Consider the following 13102-nt stretch of genomic DNA (forward strand, 5'->3'; position numbering starts at 1 on the left):
ATTTTTCTTTCGTTTTTGTTGCAACAACACGAGGGGGTATCCCTTACCTCGTCGTGGTGAACAGTCAGTAGGCATTTTAATATAGTTTATGTTCAATTTTCCGTTTTTATTTTTGTTTTTGTTGAAGTAGTACATGACCCATGGATCCAACAAACCTTTGATACCACCGCTTGAAGATCCAGAGTCAGGCCTTCGTAAAAAGACGAATAAGAACGTAGGAAAAACCCAACCACCAAAGAAATCACCTTTCAAGGATCTTAAATCAATTTTTGGAAAGAAGAAAGGCAAGAAAATTGGTGAATCGAGCAATTCCTCAAAAGACGAAAGCAAGTTTGAAAGCTTTGAGAAAAATCCTAATCCTCAAGAATCCGATTCTGAATCAGGAACCGACGAAAGTAGCGAACCCGAAGACGAGCCGAAAAACAAGATGGATAACATTGCCAACATGTCCATGGAGGCATACAAGAAAAGAATCCGAGAGGACATCGGTCTCGGTCTAGTGCAACCTGCAATTCCCGCTACCACAACATTTGTGCTTAAAGGACATATTCTTTTCGCGCTTAAGGAAGTTCCATTTTCTAGGAAAGATCATGTGGATGCTTACAAACACCTTGATGAAGTCAATGACATTGCTGATTACTTCAACATCCCGAATGTTCCACGAGAGACAATGTTATTGAGAATGCTTCTAGTTACCTTCAAAGGAGCTGCTAAGGATTGGTTAAAGGCACTTCCACCCGGTGCAATTACTACATGGGCGCAAATGCGTGAACAAATTTTAGAACATTTTTTCCCACCTTCTAAAGTTGCTAAACTCAAGAATGTCATAGCAAAGTTTGAGCAACAACCGGGTGAGTCACTCTACGAAGCATGGGAGCGATACAAGGGATTAATAAGGAATTGTCCCCAAAATTATTTAAATGAGCAACAAGAAGTATCAATATTCTATGATGGGGTAAATGTGATGACAAGATAACTCCTTGATTCTCAAGGACCTTTAACAAAGAAAAATCCCAGTGAGATTAATGAGTTGATTGAAGAATTTTCTAAGCATTCTATGGCAACTGTTTTAGCTATGCTAAATACTATGCACCAAAGAATGACCAAGATGGACCAATCCATACATGCTATTTGTGTGGGTTGTGAAAGATGCAATGGCCCATATTTGACTAAAGATTGCCACTTGGACGAGAACGAGAATAAGAAGGCTCAAGTATGCTACTCTAGTGGAGACAAATACGATGAAGATTGGAGGAAGCCAAAGAAATAGTGGTTTCCATATGATGAATTTACAAAGCAAAAAGAAGAAAATTTTAGGCAAACTGGCCGAGGCTTTTACCAAAAAGAGCAGCCACAACCAAAAAAAAGTTGATTTAGAGTCCATGTTAACTAGATTCATGGAGGCTTCGTAGAAACGACATGATAAGACCGATGTGGTAATAAGAGACCAGCAAATTCTCATGAGGGACCAACAAGCTTTGCTAAGGAATCATCAAGCATCGATCCAAAACATCGAAGCTCAACTTGGTCAAGTAACTACCTTGGTTAATGAGCGATGATCTCCACAAATTTCCGATAAGAAGCCACACCCACATGTCATGGTCATCGATACTGAAGAAGATACTATTTCTAAGTTCCTAGAAGCCCTAAAAGTAGATCCACGTCAGCCCGGACCACATCCGAAGAAGTGAAAGATCGAAGAAAAATTTTCCAGATGAATCCTCGATCTGACATCGTGAGGATCCCATTCTCACGATGTGGGGCCAGTATGAACAAAACAAATCGTCTTGCGCTCAAGTTTTTCGCCCTCCGATGCCGTTTCCTTCTCGAGCTAAGATTCATCCATTGGAGCAAGAACATTTAAAATTCATGAAGCAAGTCAAGGGTATCCCTATAAATACTCCTTTTATTGAATCTTTGGCACAAGTACCTGAATATGCGAAGTTTCTTCAATACTTACTCGACACTCGCCAACAACAAAAAAAGACTTCCAAAGTGATCCTTAGTGAGCAGAGTTCCAGGGTGATATTGAGAGAAATACCAAAGAATATGAGAGATCCTGGATGCCTTACACTGCCTTGTGAATTTGGAATTAATATGAAGACTTATGCTTTAGCCGATTCTGGATCAAGCATAAATTAATTCCTTATTAGTTCTATCAGAAGCTAAATCTTCCAGACTTGAAGGCTACAAGAATGACAATTCACATGGCCAATCGTTTAGTGACTCGTCCTCAAGGAATAGTGGAAGTCATATTAGTAAAAATTGGGAAATTTGTTTTTCCAATTGATTTTGTTGTGTTGGATATGAAAGAAGATAAAAATGTTTCCATAATCCTTGGATGCCCCTTTCTCAATATTGCTCAAGCTTTAGTGGATATACGTGAGTCAAAACTTACATTGCGAGTCCGAGATAAAGAAAGGACGTTTGGAGTGGAAGATGGATTTAAAGAAGTCTATGTTCCAAATGAAGTGTTCAATTTGGATGACGGGAACAATCTTGAGGAATTAGAGATATTAATGGAAGAAGATATTCAATCCATTAACGAAGTTAAGCGTACAAAGCCAAGAGCATCCATTCCAACGGTTTTTGAAGTCTTTGCTTATAAAACTCAAATATCTTTAGTTAGCGAGGAAAGTGACGAAGATTTGGTATCGAGTGATGAGGAAGAAGTTACCCAAGTTTTGGAACCACCAACCTTTGTTCATGAAAAAGAAGAAAACAAAAGTGAGCTTATCGTGAAAAATAAAGGGGTAAAAAGGAAGCTTGAAGAAGGTGATGCGAAGGTTAAAAAAGAGAGTTCTAAAAAGGCTTATCTTAGACGAGTGCAAGCGTACAAAAAACGATGGAAGGATCAAAAAGTGTAAATGGTGATTCAAACTCCTAGAGATTCAACGTGAGCCGGCACGGAGTCCGACTCATGACTCCAACAAAAAGAAGCGCTTCTCGGGAGGCAACCCGAGCTCGGTTTGCAATTTTCTTTTCGTTTTTGCATTTTTAATTTTTGCATTTTTAGTTGAGAGTTAGGGTAAAAATCATCAAAGTCATCTAATTTTTTTAAAACACAGCAAAAATCAAGTGCGGGGTTCATAAATATAGAGTAGTTAATTTTTTAGAAAAAAATGGAAGTTTTTAGGAGAATAATGGAATTTTTTTTTTGTCAAAAATGTCAATAACACTTCGTGATCTAAAGCCCACTTGGTGATCATTTAATTTGGCTTGTTTGCTTGGCCTAGCTAGAACCTCACGACGTGAGCTTTAAAGCTCACGACGTGAGCTTTATAAAACACGGGACCACAACTATAAACGAATCAGATACACATTTTAAACACTTTTGTTCTTCACCTACGTGACGTGAGCCCCATATTTTGGTCCCCACACCCCACTTCGATTTCGGCTGCCTCTCTTAAAAATCTTCTTCTTTCTTACATAATCTTCACAAAAGGTAAACATTTCATTTTCTTAACTACCTATTTTAACTAATTTTAGAGGTTTAGGGGTTAGGGTTTAGGTTCATATTTCAAGTTTGCAATTGCCCCCGATTTGGTGTGAATTTCGACTTGCATGTTCCTTATTTATGTTTAGAATCACTGTAAGACAAAACCCTTTGAGAATATTGGACTTGATTTGCCCTAGAAACTTTCCGATTTTGATCTCACGTCGAACTGCCTTCGTACTGAATTCACGACGTGAGCTTCGATCCCACGATGTGAGGACCGGCTTCTCAGCCTTCCTGTTTTGTTGCTGTTTGGTTTGATCTTTTTGTCTTCCCTTGGTCTTGTTTATTGTTTATTTACAGGAAATGGCTTCAAGAAGGGCAAATATACCGTTCCAAGGAAATGTTTTTGACCTCCACCCGTTGTACCACTTACCGGTTAACATGTCCCAAAATGTGGTGATGAATTTTACGAACAAGTTGGGTTGGCTACATAGGAGGGAATTCGTTATCTCTCCTAGAATAGATTGGGTGAAACTAGGGGAAGTGGGGCTTACAGAAGAATGGCTCCTTATTTGATAAAAACGTTTACTATGGATGGTTTTTCTTTCACTTGTAATGGGTGGAAGAATTTATTTGAAATAAGCGAACTCGTTTTTCAGGAGCTATGTGTGGAATTTTTTGCATCCGTATCATTCGAGGCTGCTACTATTGATACATACTTTTCACGGGCTTTAGTTTTTCGCCTCGGGGGCGAATATAGGGAGTGCAGTTTGGCGGAGTTTTCATGGCGCATGGGGATATATGATGAGAGCGAGACGCGCTCCCCAGCTTTTGATATCTTCTTTAGGACAGCTGTTCGGGAGTATTTATCGGGAGTTAGTGGATATGATTTTTGGGCAACCATTGCATATGGGGTATTCCATTCGGGTGTCTCGCAAGAAAGCCATATTCGGTCCCTGATTTATAGACTCCTTCATTGGTTGGTGACTTTTTCTATCAACCACAAGAAGCATGGAAACAAAGTAACGAGTTTAAATTTATTCTTCTTGTGGACAATTATTGCATCGACGGTTTTTTGTAATATCCCCTTTCATCTTGCTAGCTACTTGGGTATCAAGGCACCCATCTCTTGAGCAGGAAGCCCTATCGATGAGGGACATTTTGTTACTCGCCTGGTGAGATCTTATGGCCTTTTGACACCTCGGTTTACTAGGACTTTAACATGCAAGGCGGGGGATGATCTTTCTATGGGATACTCAGAGTCTATGTATGATGTGGTAAATATGGGCTCGCATTGGAGCGTTCCTGCTGACAATGATGTGGAACAACTTGACCACCCGAGCAGAAGCCGCATCCGCGAGGAAGGAGGAATGTGAGTGGCGCGGTGAGAGAGGACAGCCAGTGCACCAGAATGCACCAATTGGAGGAGCACCTTTTGGCGAGGATAATATGGCTGGTTATTTTAATCAAATGACCTTGAGCATGAACTGGATTGGAGGGACGATGGAGAATATTATCCAATACTTCAATATCTCGCAACCACCTCATTTAGGAGATCACTATCCAGTTTGTCCGACATGGAGTGAGTATAGGACGAGACGCGGAGATGGAGCTGGGTCGAGTGGGACACACAACGAAGAAGACGATGATTGATATTTATCCTTTTCTTTTTAGTTTTTATTTTTCCTTTCTTATTTTTGGTGTGTTTGGTTTTATTTTATTTGGTTTTATTGTGTAACAAAACTTTTTGATGATTATGTTGCTTCCTTCCACATTTTGGTTGCTTGTTTGCAGAAAATCGTGAGTGAAAATAGAGACATGGAGATAAGAGAGTATATGAGTTAAGCCGTGTTGTTTAGAGTCGAGAGTCGAGACCCGTAATTTTTAATAAGTGTTGGGTTAATTTCGCGAGAGAAACAAGATTAAAATGAGGAAAGAGTCAATATCTGTATCATGTCCCAAAAATCGATTTCATTTTTTTCTTGTGTATAAGTCTTAGAGTTAAGCAAGTCTTTGTGTGAAATAATATATCATGATCTTATTACATGAAACAGTGAAAGTATAGACATTGTTCTTAAAGTCTTTTCTTGATATATATATATATATATATATATATATATATATATATATATATATATATATATATATATATATATATATATATATATCTTATTACATGAAACAGTGAAAGTATAGACATTGTTCTTAAAGTCTTTTCTTGATATATATATATATATATATATATATATATATATATATATATATATATATATATATATATATATATATATATATATATATATATGCTAAAGAAAACAAAAAAAGCAAATTATCTAATATTTTTACACAGTGGTGAATTAGTGATGAAATATCAAATGATAATGATGACTAATGGAGATTACTCTAAAGTTTAAATTAACAATGATGATGCCTAGTTTTTCTTGATGCATATGTGCTCCTTTTTTTTGGTGAATTAGTGATTATTAGTGAATTAGTGCTTTCACTTTGGGCGTTCTTTTTGTTTGTTATACTACTAATTGGTATGAATTTATATACTTTAGGCACTCCTTTACTTTATCAACATAATGTATTTTACATGACATAGATCACCCAAGCATCCTATACACGAATAGAACATAATATATCATACAGGTTTTACATAACTATCATAAAATTCAAAGGATAGGTTAGGGAATTGTAAAACCTTACATCATTTAAGTTTTAACATCTAGATTGAATTTGATTTGTAAGTAAGTTGTTAAAAAAAGGATTTTAAAATATAGAAGTTAAACTAATTGTTTACCGGTCCATACCATAAAGTATGAGGTTGGACTAAGAAATATGCATGATTCATACCATAAAGTATGAGGTTGGACTAAGAAATATGCATGATTCATATCTGGAAACTATAAATAACCAATCAAAAATCCACCTCGTGTAGCGAAGCTTGTCTAGAAACTCAAATTTACATATAGTGAACTCTAATTATTGAAATCGTAAAAATGCATTATGTTTACATCTTGAATACTAATTGTGCTTGTGACTAGGGAGTGTCATAATTTTGTGTTCCTTCTTAAAGGTCATAGGCATTGACTTTGTGAAATTTTTATGTTTTTTAATTAGGAAGAAGTTTGGTGTTTGATATTGCCATATTTATACATACATTTAAGCAATATTTTAATACAATTTTAGTAATATTTTGGTTATCTGCAAAGATATTTGGTACTTATTGAATTGAAATGTATTTTGTAGCCAGAAGTGGACATTCTCGAAGAAAAAGATTGAAACCGACAAAAGTTGGATACCTGGCAGACTGTAGCTGAAAAAGATACAAAAATTATGTTGTTGGATAGCTTGACCCCTCGACATTATTTTGACAATATCTCATGACTCTTAAATCCGATTGACGAGATTCAAAATGATATGAAAACTAGACAAAATTTCGGAAGACTTTCGTTTTTGTGGCAAATGCTAATTCCCAGTTCTCACGACGTGAGTAGTTTAATCTCACGACGTGAGATTGATTCTTCTAGAAGATAGCTACGCAGAATGCAGTTTCATTGCCGAACACAAATTCTACCGATATCACGACGTGAAAACTTAATTCTCACGACATAAGACGCAATTTTTGGAAACTATAAATACTCCTTTGTTCATTCGATTTTGGGAGTTGGCAAGAGACATATTCTGGAGAGATAAACGAGTTAAATGTCAGAAAAGGTACGAAAAATCATCCATTGAAGGACATATTTATACATTAGTTTGGTACACTTTGATCATGTTTTTATTAGTTAAATTTGTGCTTGTGTTTTCAGCCATGAGTCGTTGAATCTAACTGCTTTCGTTTAGCTAGATGAAGCTTTAACTCTATGGTTTAAATATTAATTTATGGATTTATTTGTTGGTTATGAGCTTGTGTTTGATTATCTTTACCTAGCATGTTAACATTAGATACTTTATTTGCTTGAATTCAGGTTCTGTGTAGATTAGTGACCATTAAATTACATGAACTTATTACCTAGTAGTTTAGTGACTATTAAATTGCTAGAGCTAGGATCGACCCAATCTTAGATAAGTGATAAAAGTAACTAATTTAGCTGTGCTAGAGAACATAAATTGTGACCACAATTGTGTTTATTTGGATCAATATTACATAGCTTATTTACATTCTAAAATTGATTATGTGTTTTATTTATGTGTGATCATACAAGGTAATTCATGAATTAGTAAAAAAGATTAGTAAATTTGGACTTGAATTGCTAATTGAATAAAATCGTATAACCAACATTAATAACCCATAATTAGTATTTAGAAATAGAGAAGAAGTGGATTCGAAGTAAATGGAAGTGTTTTTAGTAATTGATTGAATTCGTAGTTAAAGAGTCTAAGTTTCTCTGAACTTGCAAAATCAGATAAAAACCAATTTAACTTTTGCTTGTCTTAGATTAGTTTTTGGTGATTAGGTTAATTAATTAAATATGTTCCATGTGTTCGACCCCAACTTACTTTACTATGCTATACACAGACTAGGTGCACTGCCTATACGTCCAATAGTAGATAAGTAGTTAGGTTATAAATTTAAGACTAGATAAGGTATAGTCTGCACCACGTCACTGTTTTAGGACATGATCATGATTGTTGGAGCAAAATGGCCTACTAAATTCCTTCTAATCATGAGGTATGAATTTAATGGTAAAGGTTTACCTCAATATGTTTAACATAATTGATAACATTTAAAACAAGAATTTTTCTTATTTTACCCTTGAATTAACGAGCTATATCTTTACGTATTACATGGAAAAAAAAAACATTGTGCTACCCCTAAACATTTCCTTAGGGTCCACCGGTGCTTTAAACTCACAAATAATTCAACACAGACCTTGATCTTATAATTAATTGGAGAATTATAATTAATAGTTGTTGGCCTGAATGCCATTTATTTTGCTAATGGTTTTAGAAATTAACACTTTCCTTTAGATTTTCTATAAATAACCATGTTTTTCATATACCTTATATTTTTTAATTTCAAAGATGTTAAACGTAGTCTCCGTTACACAAAGGTAAAAATTCCATTGTACCCTTCTAAAATCATTCTTGAAACATGGAAGTCATGTAATCTTTTTACTTTTTATTAATCAAACATATAATGTGAACCTCAAATTGTAGTTTATTTACTAGAAATACCACATCTGAATCCGAAGAACAAGTTCAAAAACTGATATGAGCATTTTTGAAATTGTTCTACGGCTCCAAATTTGTATTATTAGGTGATGTGCATACTTATTTTGGAAATGTTTGTGATTAGTTGATTAGGCGTACACTACTAGAAAAAAATACCCTTTAATGACACGCATTGCGTGTCATAAAACGGTACAGATGACACGTAAATGTGTGTCAAGGAAGGCCATGTCATAAAGGAAGACGACACACTTTTGCATGTCGTAAACTTACGACGCACATTTACGACACACATTGCATGTCAAGGAAGGCCCTGTCATAAAGGAACATGAAACGCATTTGTCTGTCGTAACCTTACGACGCGCGTTTAGGACACGCATTGCGTATCATTAAAGCCACTGTCATAAATGAAGATGACACGCATTTGTGTGTCATAAACTTTAGCAACCATTTCTGATATGCATATACGACGTGCCTTTACGATACTCATTTGCTCATAATACAAAAATATAGAAACAAATATATACCAAAACAATCAATTTCATCCAATAACATTATGTCAAAAAATTGTAATACATTGATATTAAGGGATCTGATTGTACATTGTTATTAAGAAGTTTTCCCTAACTATATAACCTAATACTACATTGCTATTAAGGGACCTTCTTGTTGCACGCCCCCCGACTCCATGTAAAGAACCACTGCAGCCAAATGCACATAGTAAGCAGGAGGAACTGCATTTTTTTATTTGAAATGTATCATATATAGTTTTAGCATAATATTATACTCAGAACAAGAACAATCAGACATTATTTACACCTATGGACACAGATCTTGTATACATTTGATAAGTGTAGTGTAGACAGTTTGTTAGATTTTGGAGACCATCATGAGTGAACTTATTCTCATCATACAACACATGGTAATGTGTTGGCCTGCTTGTTCCCTACAAATCAGATATATCATCACCTTTTAAACTGAAAGATTTATTAAGCTCAAGTAGTTCAGTTGGTTCACCTGAATACCAGCATGACTACACAGGCAGATATCAAACTCCATTGGGTGGCAAATCTTGGTGTCAACCACAGTCCCTGCCAACATAACATTTATCATTCATTCTTAATAAATGAAACCATAATTATGTACTTATCTACAAATGATAAAACTTTTGAAAACCTGAAGGAATGTTGCCACTCCTGTTGGTGCTAGATTTATCTCCCTGCTTTATAGGAAAGAAATGTGTGTGATACCTCTTTTGTACAACAGTTGTAACGCCCGATACTGGTATGTATTTAAATAAGAAATTATGCATTTTTACAAAGGGACTCGACGAGTTGGAGGCCCCAAACTCGTCGAGTAGGAATTGGATATGTGGACGCGGGACTTGAAGTCTACTCGACGAGTCGAGGAGCCTCGACTCGACGAGTAGGCCTTCCTGATTGAAACCCTAATTTTCAGGGTTTGCACCCTATTTAAACACCTTAACACCCCCACTATCGCCTCCCTCATCGCCTCTCTTAGTCCAGAAAACCCTAACTCGAAACCCTAACCCATTTTGAGTGTTCTTGAGTCATTTTTGTGTATTTGTGGTGGTTTTGAAGATTGAGAAGGAAGAAGAAACTTGGGAGTTCAAGAGGAAGCAAGTAGATCCAGAGGTTGTTCCCCATTTCCAGATCTTTTGAGGTATAAAGTCTATACCTTGACTATTCATTTGCTAGATCCCTTCATGGAGTAGTTTAGGGCTTTAAGGAACCATTTTTGGAAACATTCATGGATGCAAGCATGTTTGTGGTTAAGACTTCAGATCCAGAGCCTTTGAGGGACTCTATGGCATAAAGGTGCCAAATTTATGGCCGTGGGAGTCCCATGCATCCTAGGAACCACTTTTTAGGGCTTTTTGATCTAAATGGCCTATGCATGAACATAAAGTTTGAAACTTTACGTGTTATATCTGTTGGGTTTTGATACGAAATAAAAGTTTATTTTTCACAAAAACCGGCAACGGAACACTTTAAAATAACAAGTTTATTTTAGTTCATAACAAAACCACACCATCATGGATCCATTTATAGAGGTTAGAAAGAAATAAAAAACAACCATAGAATGTTTTAGAGATAACCTTTGAAGCCTTTGAACCCACTTGGTTTTGAGGTGTTGATGAAGATAGCAAAAATCAAAGTGTATGATTTCTCTACAAGTATCCACCATCAAGAGTAAGGCACTCGGAATGATAGTTACCTCTTGTATTCTTGAGTGTCTAAAGCCTTTAAGTGCTTAAATCAAATAAGCACTAAAGGGGAACAACTCAAGAGGTCTTCTAAACACCAAAGTAAAGCACCAAACTTCAAAGGTTTGGTGCTTCTTCATAGTCACAGTTTTAGAGAGAAGAATAAGGGAAGAAGAAGACCTTCACTCTTGCAAAAATTCAAGCCTCATGCATCTCTTGTATAGCCCATGAAAAGTAAGGCCTAACCATTAAAATAATATAAAGTAATGGTAGCCTTTAGAATCATGGGAGACAAAAGGTGGAAGGTTGAAAAAGCAACCTCACACACCATCATTATGCCTTTTAAAAAGTAAGATTATTTATCTTTTATAAACTCCAACTTTTATAAAATATAAACTTTGTCTTTAGGTAAAAGACAAAAGAATCCAACTAGTCCAAAATGTTGTGCATGACTTATTAATTCATACCATATGAAATAATAACTAGTAATACTCTCTTATAATTATTATTTACACAAAACAATAATTATTCCCTAATTAAAATACAAGAATCATTATTATTTATTATTAATCATATTAATAATAAATATACAAAATGTGCCAACTGGATAAAGGTGTGACCCTCTAGGATCATATATTATTAGCAATATCACTCCATAATGATTCTTGGGCATATAGATCCAACAATATCAACCCTAGGAGGCCAGATCTATGTTTTGGATGCGTTAAGCCCGACTGAAATCGACTGGATAGTTTTGGATCATGGGGGCCTCGACGAGTCGTTCTCAGGAATCGACGTGTCGGTCATGGTTCCCCAACCTTTTTTGTTACTTAGCAAACTTGTTGAGTCTAGAAGATGACTCAGCCAGTTAGACGTGTTTTGGAATTAAAGGTCAAGAACTCGCCGAGTCCAAGGATGAACTCGGCGAGTCAATGAGCAAATGTCCCGACATGTATGAAGGGGAACTCGACGAGTCCAAGGAAGGACTCGACGAGTTCAAATGGAAAGTCCCGATTCTGTGATAAGGAGAAACTCGACGAGTTAGAAGGTAACTCGACGAGTCAGATCGCAAATTCGAGATTCTCTGAATTATGGAACTCGACGAGTTGATGGACCAAATCGGCGAGTTGAGTCAACCAGGATGTTGACTTTGACCAGAGCGTTGACTTTGACTTTGACCATTTCCCAAGATTGACCCTTAAAGGGGACATGGATATGAAGGAGTAACTAAAGGAGACTGTTATGTGTAAGTGTTTGAGGAGAGTTGATCCCAGCACCGAGGACAGTTCAGTTACAACACTACATTGAGGTGAGTTACCTTCTAGTAGAAGTGGGTCTACGACCACAATGTCGGCCCACTAGTAGGAGTTGTTTACTTAGATGATTGTCTCTGTGATAATTATCTAGGTTTGCTACTACCTGATATGTTTTATGTGCTAGCATGATATGATGTTATGTGATAGTGGTAGCAGGGGGAATAGTCCCCATGTCACGATCGTAAGGACTGAAGGGTAGGTCGGGCACCCCAGAATTGCTTGGTAGTATGTTTATGCTATGTTATTATATGGTAGTAGTAGGGGGTGAAATAGTCCCCGTAGCCGGTTGAGATAAACCGGAGGGTAGGTCGGGCACCCCAGAATGGCCTGGCAGGGTAGGTCGGGCACCCTAGAATTGCCCGGAGTATGTTGTTATATGGAATGTGGTATGATGGGGGAACTCGGGAACTCACTAAGCTTTGTGCTTACAGTTTACAGTTTTTGTTTCAGGTCCTTCTTCTTCGAAAGGAAAGGAGCCGGCTCGGTAGCAGTGCATCACACATGATTTCCGCACTATGATGTTCTTGGGATTGTACTCTGACATTGTTATTTGATCATGACATGCTTTTAAGAATTATGATCTATGGATTTGATGAAATGAATTAACTTGATGATGTTTTCTTTAAAAATGTTTTATGAATCATTATCTTAAAAATGAAATTTTTGGTCTTGAAATTTAGGATGTTACAAGTTGGTATCAGAGACTTGGTTTAAGGGATTCGGACACACCTTCAGGGGTGTCAGGACTCAAATCAAGGGTTTAAAAGATCTTTACAAGAAAAAAGTTTTTAAAAAATTTAAAATAAGGAGTTTTGAGAAAGAACAAGGTGTGTGATGCGTGCAACCGGCCAAGCTCAAGTAAGTTTTCCCCAAGATACCCATACATGTTATGTTACGATATGATATGATTATGAGAACTGCATGCTAGATTAGGGCTAAGGA

The 13102-nt window shown here is 36.4% G+C and overlaps 1 non-coding gene across 1 annotated transcript; it reads right to left on the reverse strand.

Annotated features, from left to right (window-relative positions):
* Window positions 1-811: 811 nt before the first annotated feature.
* On the reverse strand, window positions 812-918 carry LOC145128058 (small nucleolar RNA R71). Its single transcript, XR_013716660.1, has one exon. It is a non-coding gene; the product is annotated as a small nucleolar RNA R71 (small nucleolar RNA).
* Window positions 919-13102: the final 12184 nt, after the last annotated feature.

Source organism: Lactuca virosa, chromosome 7 (assembly GCF_052849685.1).
Source record: "Lactuca virosa cultivar CGN04683 chromosome 7, Lactuca_virosa_CGN04683_v6, whole genome shotgun sequence".
NCBI lineage: Eukaryota > Viridiplantae > Streptophyta > Magnoliopsida > Asterales > Asteraceae > Lactuca > Lactuca virosa.